Below are 16842 nucleotides of genomic sequence, written 5' to 3'. Positions count from 1 at the left end.
AATAAACCACGTCACTCGGCTGTGTGTGGTTTGCCACCTCTGAAGGGTGCAAGGCGAGAGGCCTGTGAGGCTGCTCCATTTCTCACATGGCCTGACGGATCCCTCGGGTGAGAAGCTGAGGCCCCAAGGGGTTACATGTCCTGGCCAGGACTGTGCCCCCGAGTGAGGGGCCGGCCACATCAGACTCCACATCCTGGCTCTTCCATGGGACTTTCCCAGGTACTCTGGGGGTTGCTGCTGTCCTGCCCATGTGGGGGCCTGAGAGCCACAGCTGCCCGGTGCAGCTGAAGCCTAGCTGATCCCAGAACTCCTGTTTGCTCAGAGTGTGTTTCTGTTGAGAGGCCCATGTGTCTGCCATGGAGTAGTCCCTCTCACTTTTGATAGAGTGCGGGCAAGGATTTTCCATTCTGAACAATACTTTTTGAACAGTACTGATGTCTTCAGACTCATTCACCTCCTCCTCCTCGTGCCACTTTGACCCCTCCTCTTAACTTAGTCTTCCACATTCAGACGGCACATATCCAAAGAAGTGGGCTGTGGGACCATGCCTCACCCACTGCATCAGATACTGGACTCATTACTCAAGTGCTAAAGTCCTAGCCCAACCCAACTGCTCCCCTCACCCCCTCTAGGTATCCTATAACGTCCTCATACTGTTTGGCCCGAGAGGTCCACGCTGGACACATCCTGCTCATTCTTGACCTTGTACTCGTTTCCTAGGGCTGCTGTAACGTGAAACCACCAATTAGGTAACTTAAAACAAGTGAAATGTTATGTCTCCTAGTGCTAGAGGCTGGCAGTCTGAAGTCAAGGTGTCCGTAGGGCCCTTCTGTCTTTTGGCAATCCCTGGCACCCCTTGAGTGGTCTTGCTTTATAATGATTTGCTGCTTAAGAACCAATTGATCCCTGCTAGGAACAGCACTCCCAGTGATCTGATCGCCTTGCAATAGGTCTTCCCTCTTAAAGGTCCCATCACCTCCACACCAGCACACTGAAGACCAAGCTTCCAGCACATGGACCCCTGGGGGACAAGCTGTGTCCCTCTCTAGCCCAGGCTTACACTGTACAACTCTGATCTGCCTCTGTTATCATGTGATATTCACAGCTGTTCTCCTTTTGCAAAGAAAGGTCACAGTGGCTAGTAAAAGACTCCACTGGATAGGAAAGCAAGTCACTTTTAGGCTCTGTTGTCAAATTAACACTAGTGGCGGCCAGCGCCGCATCTCACTAGGCTAATTCTCCGCCTTGCGGCACCGGCACACCGGGTTCTAGTCCTGGTCGGGGCACCGGATTCTATCCCGGTTGCCCCTCTTCCAGGCCAGCTCTCTGCTGTGGCTAGGGAGTGCAGTGGAGGATGGCCCAAGTGCTTGGGCCCTGCACCCCATGGGAGACCAGGAGAAGCACCTGGCTCCTGCCATCGGATCAGCGCGGTGCGCCGGCCGCAGCGCGCCAACCGCGGCGGCCATTGGAGGGTGAACCAACGGCAAAGGAAGACCTTTCTCTCTGTCTCTCTCTCTCTCACTGTCCACTCTGCCTGTCAAAAAACAAAACAAAACAAAACAAAAAAAAAAAAACACTAGTGGCATGACTTTGATGAGCTTGAACAAAATTGTACTAATCTTTGTTTTTCCAAATATGCATGATGGAAGGTGTGTGTGATAGGCATTTATCTCCCATTATTGACCCAATATCCATCCTCCTCCTCCCTTGCTAGCAGAACCCAAATTAGTCTGGATAACAGCTGAAGTCCTTTGCTTTCAGGGAGAGAGGATTCACCCTCAGTCCTTGGGAATGAATCATACCCCTTCTAAAACAGTCATTGCTCCTGGCCAGTAATTTATCTATGGATGAGTATGTGACCCACTTTTGGCCCATGTAATGCCAAAGGGAGTTTGCTGAGTGATGATTTGGGGAATGTTCTTGCTTTCGGGATATCAAAGCGATAGTCCTAGCCAATGTGGAACTGAACAATGTGGAATTGTTCCCTTTCCCTTGTTCTTGCCTGGAACATGCATCTGGTGTCTGTAGGTGCAATGGACATCTTGAGACAAAAAAAAAAAAAACAAAAAACCTGGAGATGAAAGTGAGCCTGCTGAGGTCTGAAAAGATGGAAGGAAACTCGGTTCTCTGGTGGTGTCACTGAGCAGCACTGTGAACCCAGGGCCACCAACTTTGAGACTTCTTGTTATATGAGAAAAATAAAACTTTTTCATTTAGATTGTTGTGCACAGATTTTTTTATGGTTCTTACTGCCCAGAGCAACCCTAATGGATACAGCATGCTTGTCAGAGTCTCTGATGTTTGGAAACAGAGATGAAAGGTAAATGTATTTGCTGATAGAGCTGGGATTTTAGGAGTCCATTCATTCATTTAGGAGTCCATTCATCCCCCAGATATTTATTGAATACTTACCAGGTACCACACTCAGTACTAGGTCTGGGCTGAAATGCTGTCAATACGATAAAACTATAGGGAGTAGCATAAAAATTACAGCACATTTCAGTTCAGCACAAGTTCAGCACTGAGGTGATCTTGCTTAGTTGGGTGTCAGATAAGGAACCCTCACCCTATGTGCCCCACAGATCCCAAATGAGTGCGACTCCAGCCTCGGCTCTGCAGACACAAACGGGGAGCTGTGATCATCCTGTCTGATGCTGCCATGTTAAGGGCCCTCCCAGAACAAGGCACTCAGGCTGGCTCCTCATTTTTAGATCATGGGAAAAATAGGTGATTTGGAACGGTTACAGTGATCTGAACTTAGGGGGAAGTAGGTGTTGAGAGGCAGTGGAATGAGACCTGTTACCTACTCTGAGTGTTCGTGTATCTCTGATGGCCCCCTCAGCACAGCAGGGACCTCGCAATACTGAAACTACAAGGCTGTTTGTGAGGAAGTCACACAAACCGTTATTCTCCGAGAGGGAAAGGGTGGACGACTCTCTTTCCTGTCTGAACCTCTATAATGAAAGAAAATGAAATGATCAACAAATCGATCTGTTGCTCATGCATTATTCATAACGTGTAAGCGTGTCTAGCCAATTCTTTGCCCAATTCTCATTCATCTAGATATCCCTGGAACCTAAAACACAAAGCCACTGCTTCTCTCATGCTTTGAGCCACATTCTTCTCTTCTTTGTTCTTTCTTTCTCTTCCTCCCCTGCCTCACTTTTTCTTTCTTCTCCTTCCTCGTATATGACACCTCTCTGATTTAATATTCACAACGATTTTTAGTATCTATTCCTTTTCAGAGAGGAAGCCTCAAAGATCCACATTCCTTTTCTACTTCCATATACACATCTGTGACCTTAAAAGCCCTCTTTGTATCTCAGGGTCGTTTATATATTCAGGGCGGTTTTTTTTTTCCCCCCACATCCTGGAATCATTGCATCCTGTGCGCGAGTGCCAGGTGAGTCTTCTGCACCCACAATTCTCATCATTAGATTTTCCTTCCCAGAAAGCTTTATCGCGTGTTGACTGATTAAGGGAATGAACTCCAGCGCCTCATCCTTGTATTTGCAGAATTATCTAATCATGGCTGAGCTTCCCTTTCCTGCTTTATCTCAAATGTTTCTCTTAAAAAGCCCTACTAAGGTTAAGTTGATCTTCTTTGTGTTTCTCAAGCACATTCATTTCCTTGTTTTTCTTATATTTTAACAGGTTTTATGCCTCCATTTTGGAGAAGCTTATTACATTTATTTCCCTGATCCTTGAATGTCATAAAAACTGTTGCCATTTTGCTAGATGCAGCTCAAGGAACTCTTCCCTTATCAAACCCTCTCGGGCCTCCAGCCTGAAGTACTGGATCTCAAAGCAGTTATTATTTTTTTGGTAGATTTATTTATTTATTTGAAAGTCAGAGGGAGAGAGGCAGATTGAGAGAGAGAGAGAGAAAGAGAGAGGTCTTCCATCCACTGGTTCACTCTCCAAATGGAGTGGTTGGCTGAAGCTGAGCTGATCTGAAGTCAGGAGCCAGGAGCTTCTTCCAGGTCTCCCATGCAGATGCAGGGGCCGCAACACTTGGGCCAACTTCTATTGCTTTCCCAGGCCATAGCAGAGAGCTGGATCGGAAGAGGAGCAGCTGGGACTCGAACCAGCGCCCATATGGGATGGTGATACTGCAGGTAATGGCTTTACCTGCTACACCACAGAGCTGGCCCCCTCAAGGCAGTTATTATCCACATCACTACCGGAACACATTGTATCTGTTGACTGGAATGCTCATGTACATTTTATAGTTGCTATTTGTTTTGTATATTTGTATGCTAAGTATCAAAAGTGAGATATCAGAAACACAACACTGCATACATTCATCCATGTGCACGTCAGTGTAAAAACGTGCTCTGTGTTTAAAAGAACTTCGTATGTACATGATTTCTTCCATGTTGTTGAATTCTAAGAGCTGGAAGGAAAGTCAAAGGGCTAGCAAGCTAATGAGTGTGAACTAAAGGAGGCTTTTAGACCAGTAAGCCTAGATGTTCCATGAATCAGACTTTGACGAGGGGCTTTTATTAGTGTATCTCATTGGGACCGGTTTATGAAGAGGTATAAAGGGCAGGTATAAGTTTATACAATGAGTGAGCAGTTTGATGCACAAGTATATCTAAATGTGTCTAAACTTAAGCTGGGGAGAAGTCTTTCTCTAGTCTGCTTCTCTTGTCAAAGCTTCTGATGAAGTCTAATGCTCCTGATTCTGTGTTCTGTCAAATTCTTGTTAGGTGATTTTTCATTTTCACTTTCATGCACCAGCATCTTATCACAGCAGGTGGCGCTGTCTCCCTGCAGAATTTTTTTTTTTTTTTTTTTTTTTTTTTTTTGGTGACTCAACAGCCTCCCTCACTCTCATTTGCTTTTTCCTCCTGCAAACGCCTGACCCAGAAAAGCAATCTGAATGTTTTACCTGTACATTTATTATATGTTCCTTTATAGACGAAAGTTTGAAAGAGCCAGGTGTTGTAGTTTGTGTTCTGAGTTCATTTTAACCTTTCTGATCTTGGAAGATTTGGTTCCTTGCTCCTGAGCCCTTCTCACATTTAGTGATTCAGATGCTCTGAGACTGACAGGATTTGAGCAGGCACCTGGGCCCACCCTTCCTTTCTACAGGTGAGGATACTGTAGCCCAGATTCCTTGTCAAGGTCATTCGTAAAGTCAAATTCAGAGCCAACAAACTCCTATCAGTCGTCACCATCTCATCCTGTCTGAGCCTTTACCATGCTGCTTAGAATCAGGCATGCTGTGCCACCAACTGTACTGTGACAGAAGCCACCACTGTGGGAGGGTCCCAGGAGAAGAGAGCTTTGTGCGCACCGTGTGTGTATGTGTGTGCATGTGTTTGTAGAACAGGGATTTTGTAGAATTATTTTTGTCTCACTCTTTTTTTTTTTTTTTTTTAATTTTTTGACAGGCAGAGTGGACAGTGTGAGAGAGAGACAGAGATAAAGGTCTTCCTTTGCCGTTGGTTCACCCTCCAATGGCTGCCGTGGTTAGCGTGCTGCGGTCGGCGCACTGCGCTGATCCGAAGCCAGGAGCCAGGTGTTTCTCCTGGTCTCCCATGGGGTGCAGGGCCCAAGGACCTGGGCCATCCTCCACTGCACTCCCTGGCCACAGCAGAGAGCTGGACAGGAAGAGGGGCAACTGGGACAGAATCCGGCGCCCCAACCGGGACTAGAACCTGGTGTGCTGGCACCACAAGGCGGAGGATTAGCCTGTTAAGCCACGGCGCCGGCTCTGTCTCACTCTTATTATCAACTGGCCTGTCATAAGCTCCTAACAATGCCGAATGAAGAATGGAAGGAACTGAAGGCAGAAATTTTATAAAAAGAGGGGAAGGAAAATGCTCTGAGCTGAACTGTGTTCCTTTTCCACTTCCAAGTACATGTGCTGAAGTCTAGATCTCCAGTATTTGATAACACAACTCCCATGCCTTTAAAGAGGCGATTAAGTCAAAATGAGGCAGCTGGGGTTGGCCCTGTCCACTGTGCCTGGGGTCCTCCTAGATGGAGAGGTCAGGATTCACAGTCCTGTGTACCCAAGGGATGACCCTCTGCGAGCCAAGGACACAGGCCTGAGGAACCCTGAGCTTGGACTTCCAGCCTCTAGAACTGTGGGAAATAAATTTCTGTTGCTTCAGTCACTTGATTTTTTTTTTAAATGGCCATCCAAGAAAACTAAAAGAGGAGGAAAGAAAAAAGGGAAAAAGAACTGAAGGGAAGGGAGGGAAGGAAAGATGGGAGGGAGAGAGGAGAAAGGGAAAGGGGCAAGGGAGGAGGGGACCAGTGTGAGTCGTAGCAACTGCTCGGAGCAGTGACTTCCGGCAGATCCCTAGGGGACTTCGCTTGGTGTGGAGCACTCTAGAAATAAGATGTGGAACATTCTGGCTGGCTGGGCTATTTTATTAGCTCTTATTTCATCCCATTTTGACTCACGCAGTAAATTAAAGAGGGATTCCAGAGGCTCATATATCTCGGCGACGATAAATCTTCACCTGCCACTGTGGCAAACTTGCCGGGAGCCAGCAGACGACAGGGAAGCTCCCTGCAGGCCCTCTGCTGACCCCGTGGAAGCTGTCCACTCAGGAGGGCAGCTGGAGCACGGAAGTTCTTGGGAACAGTCCATCTTCACAGGCAGACAAATTCCAGGAAGTCCAGACACATGGCTTTATTAGATTCACGTCTAGAATGAGAATTACTGCTCGAGGTGAAATCAGAGCGCCAGAGGCCACAGCCTCAGACAGGAAGTGCAGCGTCTCCTATTTCTGACTTCGGCATGAATTATTGCCTTTTCTTTCTAATTCTAGAGGCGAAGCCGAAATGCCTCGAGTTGTATTTCTGTGATTTTCCCTTAGACTCCTCCCCTCCCTGGGGCCATTATTGGATCTCACTCAATTTAATCGGTCGCCCAGAGTCACCGGTCCTGTGTCTCACTCCATGGCTTCATGAATTGACCGAACACATTGATCTGAACTGAAATGATCATTGCTATCTTAGAGAACTATTTGACGTGTAACCCAGAGCTCCTGGGAACACCCTGGTGTAGTTTAGCAGCTGAATCCATTCTGCCAGTGGAGAGTCCTGACATTTTATCATGAGAGGGACGTGCCTTTGAATCACCCCTCTCCTCCACTTGATTGCCTCCCAGTGCTGCTATGTGGAAAGCAGTATGTACTTGTGAATGAATCAAGAGGTTGTGAAAGAAGACCCTTCACTTGGCAAGCATCATGGAGGACTGTGGGCGCCGGGCACTGTGTGGTTGGGGGCTGAGGCACAAAGACCATGTGAAAATAGGAAGAGGCAGACTTTTCTTTTCTTTTTTTTCCTTTTCTTTTCTTTTTCTTTCTTATTTTTTTGACAGGCAGAGTGGACAGTGAGAGAGAAAGACAGAGAGAAAGGTCTTCCTTTTTGCCTTTGGTTCATCTTCCAATGGCCGCTGCGGCTGGCGCACCGTGCTGATCCAAAGCCAGGAGCCAGGTGCTTCTCCTGGTCTCCCATGTGGGTGCAGGGCCCAAGCACTTGGGCCATCCTCCACTGTACTCCTGGGCCACAGCAGAGAGCTGGCCTGGAAGAAGGGCAACCGGGACAGGATCGCTGCCCCGACCGGGACTAGAACCCGGTGTGCTGGCGCCACAGGCGGAGGATTAGCCTAGTGAGCCGCGGCCCTGGCCCGAGGCAGACTTTTCAATGCAGAGTTCTGGGCGTGGAAAGGTAGTCAATGGGTATAGAGGGCAAAGGGTGAACTTCAGGCTTCTTAAGGAAGTTGGCTGAGGCAAATGGTAGCTGCCTAGTGCCTCTGCAGAGGGAGATGAAAGAATCAAAGTTGACTCCCAGTTTTATTTTGGAAAGCAGGAGGTTAGCATGAAGTGTACCTGTAGGGGGACCACAATTACACAAAAGTAAGTGCATGTGTGTTGTGTGTGACTGTTGTGTGTGCTTGTCCGAGAAAATGCCAGTCTGTTTTGGGAGATGGGTGTGATATGTTTTCATATCACATAGGGGACCAATGAGTTTGAGCCTACAAAGGCAACCTCAAGAGACCCCTTGGTACCAATCGGGAATGGAGTGTGTGTCATGGTTTTTTCACACTGTCGTAACATTGTAATTGAAAGGTGAAGCTTGGTTTTCTGCCCACCCTCTGTGAAATCAAACATGCACGGTTTGTGCATTTCAAGCTCTCACAGTTAAGGGCAACTGTAGAGTTAAGGGCAATAAGAACAGCTGGGCACATGCAGAGCGCAGGTGCAGAGAAACAGGAGTGATGAGAAAGTCCCGAGGGAGACTTCCTCCCTTTCTTCATCTCTGAGCACCAACCCAAGGCCCTCAAAGACCAATGGGCCACGTCAGGCTTCACCCGGGCTTCACCCACACTTCTCAGTGGCTCCCCGCTGCACTTGCTTGGTCAGCTTCAAACAAAACTCTTCCCAACCAAATAGCTCCCCAGGACTGATGGATGTTCAGGGAGTGTCCATTCTCTGTCCTATGTAACTAGGGACCACACACTTCTTCCAGAAAATTTTTGATTTCTCCTTTAATTTCTTCTATGACCCATTGTTCATTCAGGATCATGTTGTTCAATCTCCATGTGTTTGCATATGCTCTAGGGATTCCTGAGTTGCTAATTTCCAATTTCATTCCTTTGGGGACCACACACTTCTTAATAGTCCACTAGGGTTATTCCTTAATTTAAAAAAAAAACAGTGACCAGGAAATTTGAATACTGGATGTACCCCAAATGAATTTGTATCTTTTTTTGAGCCAGGGAGAATGGCAGAATTTTCTCAGTTATTCTGTAATGCTCTTGGGATGCTCCGCATTTATGCTTACTTGTTCAGAGTAAGATTTTTCAAGGGTCTTTTCAGAAAGTCATTCTGGAGCTTATTAATGATGCCAAAGAAGCCAAATGAAAGTGCCCAGGTCTTGCCATTTTGCAGAATGTAAAGAATGCAACATATTGCTTAGGAGAAATTTGTAACAATGATAAGTACTTATATCTAAATGAAATTAAGCAGTGATCCCACTTTGATTTTTTTTGTTTTACTTAAGACACAGGTTTTCACTGAAAAAGCACTCTCCACAAGAGAAGCAGCTCAACAGACAATTTTATTCCATTGTATGTGTAAGGTGAGGGTGTTTTACAGGTAGCTCTGCTTGGGAACCAGAAGAACTATTTCACCAGGATTCTGGGTCACCATCAGGCTGTTCCATTTGAAATATATGTATTATTTCTGAAATAAATTATGAATATTGAGATTGCTGCGAGTCTCAGTTCTGTTGAGTTGTTATACCAAGCATCTATCTTGGGGTAATTTACAACAGCAGGAATTTGTCACAGTTCTTAAGGCTGGAAAGTCCTAGATCAAATTCCCTGCAGATTCAATGCCTGCCGGTGGCTCAGCTGCAGCATACTGTGGCAGAAGGAGTAAGATATTCTTGAAGGCTCCACGTGTGTGAACTAGTTACCTCCCAAAGGCCTCATCTCCTAATACTATTGCATTGTGGAACAGGGATCAGCATTATAATTCTGAGGGGACACGAACAGTCAACACATAACATCTTTTTTTTTTTTTTTTTTTTGACAGGTAGAGTTTTTTAGACAGTGAGAGAGAGACAGAGAGAAAGGTCTTCTTTCTGTTGGTTCATCCCCCAAATGGCCGCCACAGCCGGCACTGCGCCGATCTGAAGCCAGGAGCCAGGTGCTTCTCCTGGTCTCCCATGCGGGTACAGGGCCCAAGCACTTGGGCCATCCTTCACTGCCTTCCCTAGCCACAGCAGAGAGCTGGCCTGGAAGAGGGACAACCAGGACAGAATCTGGCGCCCCGACTGGGACTAGAACCCGGGGTGCCGGCACCGCACGTGGAGGAATAGCCTAGTGAGCCGCAGCGCTGGACTTAGAGCCACCCATATTGAAACCACAATAGGGTGAGATGCATGTTGGGGTGGCAGTGGGCTCAGTTACTTGTAGGGAATTCTGGGCTTTGCAGTGTGGGAGCAAGAGCTGTATGGGTCCTGGGCAGCACTTTTACTGAGGCTCGTGAACTCTCAAGGAGAGGAACAGCAGGAGCAGTGTTGCGTCGGAGCAGGGTTCCTTCTTGCTGAGTCATGGCAGGGCTGGGTTTCCAGTCTAGTGTGGATTCTTTCAACTAGGCATCCAGAAAAAACTGTCACATCACTGAGATGTGTTTTCCTCATGTTTAAACACTAGGGATTGGAGTAAATCACAATTTTCAAACCTGGCTGTGCAATATAGTTGGGTTTATTTATTTATTTTTTAAAGATTTATTTATTTGAAAGTCAGAGTTACACAGAGAGATGAGAGGTAGAGAAAGAGAGAAAGAGAGAGAGAGAGGGAGGTCTTCCATCCACTGGTTCACTCCCTCAGATGGCTGCAACAGCCGGAGCTGCACTGATCCAAAGCCAGGAGCCAGGAGCTTTTTCCAGGTCTTCTACACAGGTAAAGGGGCCCAAGTACTTGAGCCATTGTCTACTGCTTTCCCAGGCCATAGCAGAGAGCTGGATTGGAAGTGGAGCAGCCGGGTCTTGAACCAGCGCCCATATGGGATGCCGGCGCTTCAGGTCAGGGTGTTAACCCCCTGCGCCACAGCGCTGGCCCCCATAGTTGGGTCTATAATAGCTAGTTTATCAATGTCACTGCTTAGGACAGATTTTTGGGCTTAGGGAAGGAGATTTAATTATCATTGAGTTGAATCTTTCATTACTTGAGAGGAAGAACCTGGAGACTAAAGACAGTCATATAATTAGCTAATGGCCAGATGAGGTCAGGCCCCTGGTCAGCACTGCCTGCGCTGATGTCTTTAACCTTCATCCGCATCTACATTGACTTCTGTTTGGGGAGGAGAGGCTCCTACCACACACTAACTCCTGCCAGAGCAGAAAGGGGGCTGTGCTGTGGTCTAGGCAGACTCAGTACTAGCAACCTTGATGGCTTTTCTATTTTTCCATTGTTAATGCTTTTTAGATCACATGTCTGTCTTCCTAGTCACAGTAACATGAACTTGGTTGGAGTAGTCCTTTCTGGGCTCACCAACAGCTCCAGGAAAGGGGAAAAAATATTTACATCCTATATAGTGTGGCTACACAGACACACAGAGCAGCCACAAAATCCACTGCTACCAGACATTTACAGACATGTGACAGGTTCCAATATTGAAGGGGATTGGAATATGTCACCTTTTACTATGCTACTTTGGCAGAAGAATTATTCGTCCTAGATGTATTTGAGAAAAAAGTGGATGGATGAGGACCTCTGTGCTTTTCCCCCTTTTAAGCCAAAGCAGGTAATGGGCTTCTCTTTGTGAAGGGGTCCTCCTACCTCTCCGATGCCAGGATGGGGGCAACCCTGGAGATGGCACTGATGAATTCTGCTTCCCACAGTTTCCCACCCCTAGAAGCCCAGGCCCCCTTCGCTTGGTTTTTGTTTCCTTCTCCACAATTTATTGTCCTTTGTTAGATGTAAGCTCCAAGGTTTACCACTTCTTGAAGTTTTCACTTCTTTCTTAGAAGGCTCCTGAGTGCGTATAAAATAAACCTCTCCTGTTAATCTGTCATTTGTCAGTTTGATTCATGGAGCCCTGCCACAAAACCTATGACAGTGAGAGGCAAGACTTTTTTTCTTCCCTACAACATCAAAGGGAAACAAACTCATCTTTCCTGAAATCAGCATTTCGCAAAATGTGCTTGCAAGTGACTCTGGGAAAAAGAATTTGGTGATTTTCCGAGTTAGGGAAACCCTCAACACTAATTATCTTTTATGGAGCATGATTGACATCTGAAGAGTCTGAGAATTCCTGCAGTGAAGAGCTTCAGGCCACAGAAAACAGCTAATGGTGAGTATTTAAGTTATCTGCCCTGCGAGTGAATATTACAGTCTTCTTTTCTCTCTCCCCTGCAAAATATTTGGGAAAATTAACAATGATCTCAAGTGGTTTGAGAGGAAGGGTGTGAGCTGACGTTTCAGAGTAACTGTGAAGAGTTGCCAGGCTATGGAAGAGAGAAGGTCAGCCTTCAAGGACAGCTGACAAGTGGGTTCCACAGACAAAGCCGGGAGAAACATGGGGGTCCATGCAAGATGCTATCAGATCTGTGGCGTAGCAGGTAAAGCCATCGTCCACAGTGCCAACATCCCATGTGGGTGTCAGTTCGAGTCCCAGCTGTTCCACTTCTGATCCAGCTCCCTGCTATTGTGCCTAGGAAAGCAGCAAAAGATGGCCTAAGTGCTTGAGCTGCCACACCCTCGTGGGAGACCCAGAAGAAGCTCCAGGCTTCAGATTGGCCCAGCTTCAGCTATAGTGGCCATTTGGGGAGTGAACCAGAAGATGGAAGATATCTCTCTCTCTCTTTCTCTGCCTCTCTGTAACTCTGCCTTTCAAATAAACAAGTAAATCTTAAAAACAAAACAAAAAAACAAAAAACAAACAAACAATAAATGAGGAGGGACACTCAATGCAGGCCTGAGGCGAACAGAGAGGCTTCCTAGAAGTAATAGCCAAACTAAAACCTTGAGAGGCTAATGGTAGTTGTCTAGGTTTTCTGGTTACTACTACTATGCTGGAAATTATCCAAAGCTTAGGATCTTAACTTAAAGATTTATTTTATTTATTTGAAAGAAAGAGTGATAGGAAGAGAGGGAAAGATATGAAGAGAAAGATCTTCCATCCACTGGTTTATTCCTCAAATGGCTGCAATGGTCAGGGGTGGGGTAGGCCCAAGCCAGGAAGCCCAAGGGCCATCTTTTGCTGCCTTCCCCGTTATAGTACCAGGGAGCTGGATTAGAAGCAGAGCAAGTGGGACTTGAACTGGTGCTCTGATTTGGGATGGCAGTGTTACAGGCAGTGGCTTAACTTGCTGTATCACAGTGCCATCCCCACAAAGTTAGAGGCTTAAAACAACTCTTTCATAACATGGCAGGTCAGGAAACTGGGAAGGGCTTGGCTGATCGGTTCTCACAGGGAGTCTCTCATGTGGCTGCAGTCCTTTGACAGCTAGGGTGTGAGCTTCGTAATCCTTCCTGACATGCATTTCTTGGCATCACTTTTACCATACTCCATTGCTTGAGGCAGTCACACACATAGCCAGATTCAAGGTGAGGGGATGTCAGCCACATTGCTCAATAGAAGGAATGTCAAAGAATTGGCAGACAGATTTTGCACCAAGCAAAGAGGCTGGGGTTGGAGAGGGTGCTGGTGAGAAACAAAACTAGAGAACTAGGTAAAGGCCAGGTCAAGAGCACTTAGCAATTCACACACAATGATTTCTAAAATGCTCAGGGGCTAATCAGCATGAAGCTTCAAGGAGTGTTTCAGAAAATCAGACGGGCATGCAATTTGTTATAAAGATGAAGTAAACGTAGGAAAAACAGTTTCTCTCTCCATCTCTCTGTGCATGTGTGTGTGTGTGTGTGTTTGTCTTTCTCCCTGTTCTTTTTTCCTTTCTTCCTTCCTTCCTCTTGATCTTTTACTTTAGGATCCCCAAACATGTAGTAGAAGTGATAACATTTACAGTTCTTAATAGAGAATCAAGTTTGGGTACTAAATATGTATCCATCCATGATTTTAACCGCTTATCGTGTAAATATATACTAACTCGTGATTTTAAAAGTAACTTCTCTACTATGCAGCATGATAGCAAGCAAACACATGTGTTAAAGTTAGGTAAATCTAATATTCATACTCATTATAATGAATGAGTTAAATGATAAAATTAATGAGTTTAAATGATAAAGTTACAAAAAAATTACAGAAGGTTACGTATCAAATATTAAAGGCAAAAATATGAGAATAATGGCATACAGGCATGATTTTTAAAATTTTATTCTATATAATTATATATATACTTAAATTATCTCATTACACACCTAGAAAATGACAAATTCCTGACTTTAATTTTACTTAAAAATATTTAACATAAAATTAGAGTCAATATTTTATTTTAGTTTCCACTAATTCAAAGGTTAAATGCCTTGGTATAAATGGAGGAAAATTATTTGAGCTGAGGTGAGCAGGAAGAGTGAGCTGAGGAGCTGCCTTGGAGCGTGTTCAGATAACCATTTGGAAGACGTGACATCTACACTGAGCCTTGGGAATAAAAGGGCCAAGCCGGTGCAGAGCAGAGCCAGAATCTTAGAACAGCAAATTCCAGTGCCATGAGGGCAGTGGGCTCTGCTTGTCCGAGACCGGGCAATGGCTCCTGTGGCCACAGCACAGGGAGTGGTGGAGGGAGCACCAAGATGGGGATGGAAATCAGAAGGTTCCCATCAACCTCCATCCTCTCCTGCAGGGTGAAAGACAAGTGCAGTGGTTTGAATGTGTCCTCCCAGAAGCCTGTGCTGGAAACTTCATCTGCAAAGCAACAGTGTGGGGCGCTGTTGAGGTCATGCGGACTCCACCCTGGGTAACAGACTAACGGTGATGAGGAAGGGCCTGGGGCTGCGAGTCCCACCTCTTGCTCTCTCTCGCTGTGTGATGCTTCTTTGCAAGAAGGCCCTCACCCGAGGCGGCCACTCCATCTTGGACTTCCCAGCCTCCAGATCTGTGCGCCAGGTGTATTTCCTCTGTTCACTGCAAATCACCCAGTCTGTATTCTGTTGTAGCAGCCGGCTAGTACATATTTTAGGATTTATGGGCTCGCAGAGCTTCTGGTAACTGTTCAGCTCACAGTGGTAGGGAGCAGCAGCCAGAGACAAGATGTAAATCTATGAGCATGGTCAGATTTCAGTAAACTTTACTCCTGGACACTCTAATTTGAATTTCATAAAATTGTCATGTGTCATGAAACCTTGTTTTGACTTTCCTCCCCCATTCAAGAATGGAAAATTCTGGCTGTACAAAAACAGGGAGTGGGCCAGATTGGGCCTGAAGACTGCAGTTTGGTCATCCCTGCTCTGATGTCATGTCTAGGAGTCAAGAGCTTTCTGAAGAGCATGACGGTGACATCACGTCATTTCTATTTGTAAAATAAACAAAATGATAAGATTGTTTCTAAAAAAATCTTCACAATTATATTTTTTGGAGACTGCAGCGGGAATGTGAGGGGCTGGGAGTGAGAATCCAAGGCCATGAGCGTTCAGCGCAGTGGCCCGTGTGGACGGTGGTGTGCTGGATACGAGCAGTGGGAGATCTACCAGGCAGAGTGCGGACAGCTGCCTCTGCACCCATCGGCACTCGTGAGGACTCAGATGCCCATGTGCCAGGCTCTGTGCTCAGTGCAAGCCTCCACTATTCATATTTGCAGCGTTAGAAATGCACGAAATTCTTGCTGTGTAGTCTCCTCTTTCAGTATCGGCATTGTTCGCGGAAAGCTCTGGCCACCTCGGTGGAAGCAGAAGAGATCAAATGGTTTGCCACCAATAATTGATCAGCAACTGGCTATAACACTTGAAAGTCAAAGGCAGGATTGAAAGAAAGAGACCCAGGAATGGTGCGTTTTGAATAGGTGAACAAAGAGAAGATAAGAGCAAAAGTGTCTTTTCTTGAGGACAGAGGAAAATACAAAAATATAGAGCATTTTGGGCAGAATGATACTCACCCGAAATTCATATATTGAAGTCCGAACCCTTTGGTAACTTAAAAGAAACTGTATTTGGACACAGGGTTTTCAGAGGCGACTAAGTTAAAACGAACTCTCTAGAGTGGACCCTAACCCAGCATGACCCATGTCTGTAAGAACAGGAGAGTAGGGATTAGACACGGATACAGGGAAGACCCTGTGCTGCCACAGGGCGAAGGAAGCCTTCTTTATTTTTTATTTTTTTTCCCAATTTTATTCTTCTTATTTAAGGAGTACAAATTTCATAAGTGCAACTTTAGGAATATAGTGATTCTTCCCACCATACCTGCCCTCCCACCCACACTCCCACCCCTCCTCCTTTTCTCATTCCCAGTCCCATTCTCCACTAAGATTTTCAATTAACTTTATACACAGAAGACCAACTCTATACTAAGTAAATATTTCAACAATTTACACACACATGCACACACACAACTGTTTGAGAACAAGTTTTACAGTTAATTCTCATAATAAAACTCATTGAGGACAGAGGTCCTGCATGGGAAGTTAGTGCACAGTGACTCCTGTTGTAAATTTAACAATTAACACTCTTATGTATGACGTCAGTGATAAGCCGAGGCTCTTGACATGAACTGTCAAAGCTTTTGAATCCACAGTCTCTGTCAGTATTTAGACAAGGGAAGGAAGCCTTCTACCAGACAAGGAAGGGGGGCTTTAGGAAGAACCAACGTCTGGATCTTTATTTTTTTTTTTTAAGATTTGTTTATTCACTCGAAAGGCAGAGATAGAGAAAGGGGGAGAGAGAGAGAGAGAGAGGAGAGAGAGAGAGAGAGAGAGATCTTGCATGTACTGTTCACTCCCTAAGTGGTTGCAATGGCTAAGGCTGGGCAGGGCTGAAGCTGTCAGCCAGGAGCTTCTTCCAGGTCTCCCATGTGAGTGGCAGGGCCCCGAGCACTTGGGCCATCTTTTGCTGCTTTCTCAGGTGCATTAGCAGGGAGCTGGATTGGAAGTGGAGCAGGCAGGATTTGTATGAGATGCTGGGGTCACAGGCGGTGGCTTAACTGGATGCACCGCAATGCTGCCCCCCAGTGTCTTAATTTTGAACTTCTGGCCTCCAGAACTGTGAGGAAATAAATTTCTGTTTCTGCCACTCAGTCTGTGGCATTTTGCTACGGCACCTGAGTCAGCTAATATACCAAACAAAGGCCTGAGGAGAGATCCGCTGATTTGTAGAGCTTCTTTGGGGGAGAGATGGTTGCTGTTATAATGTTACTGAGTATTTTAGGGCTAAGACATTCCAACAGTGTTCATCTTGAGATGCATTTTCTTGGG

The sequence above is a fragment of the Lepus europaeus genome, chromosome 3, assembly GCF_033115175.1.
Source record: "Lepus europaeus isolate LE1 chromosome 3, mLepTim1.pri, whole genome shotgun sequence".
NCBI lineage: Eukaryota > Metazoa > Chordata > Mammalia > Lagomorpha > Leporidae > Lepus > Lepus europaeus.
The sequence above is the reverse complement of the archived record's forward strand: the minus strand, read 5'-3'. Positions refer to the sequence as shown.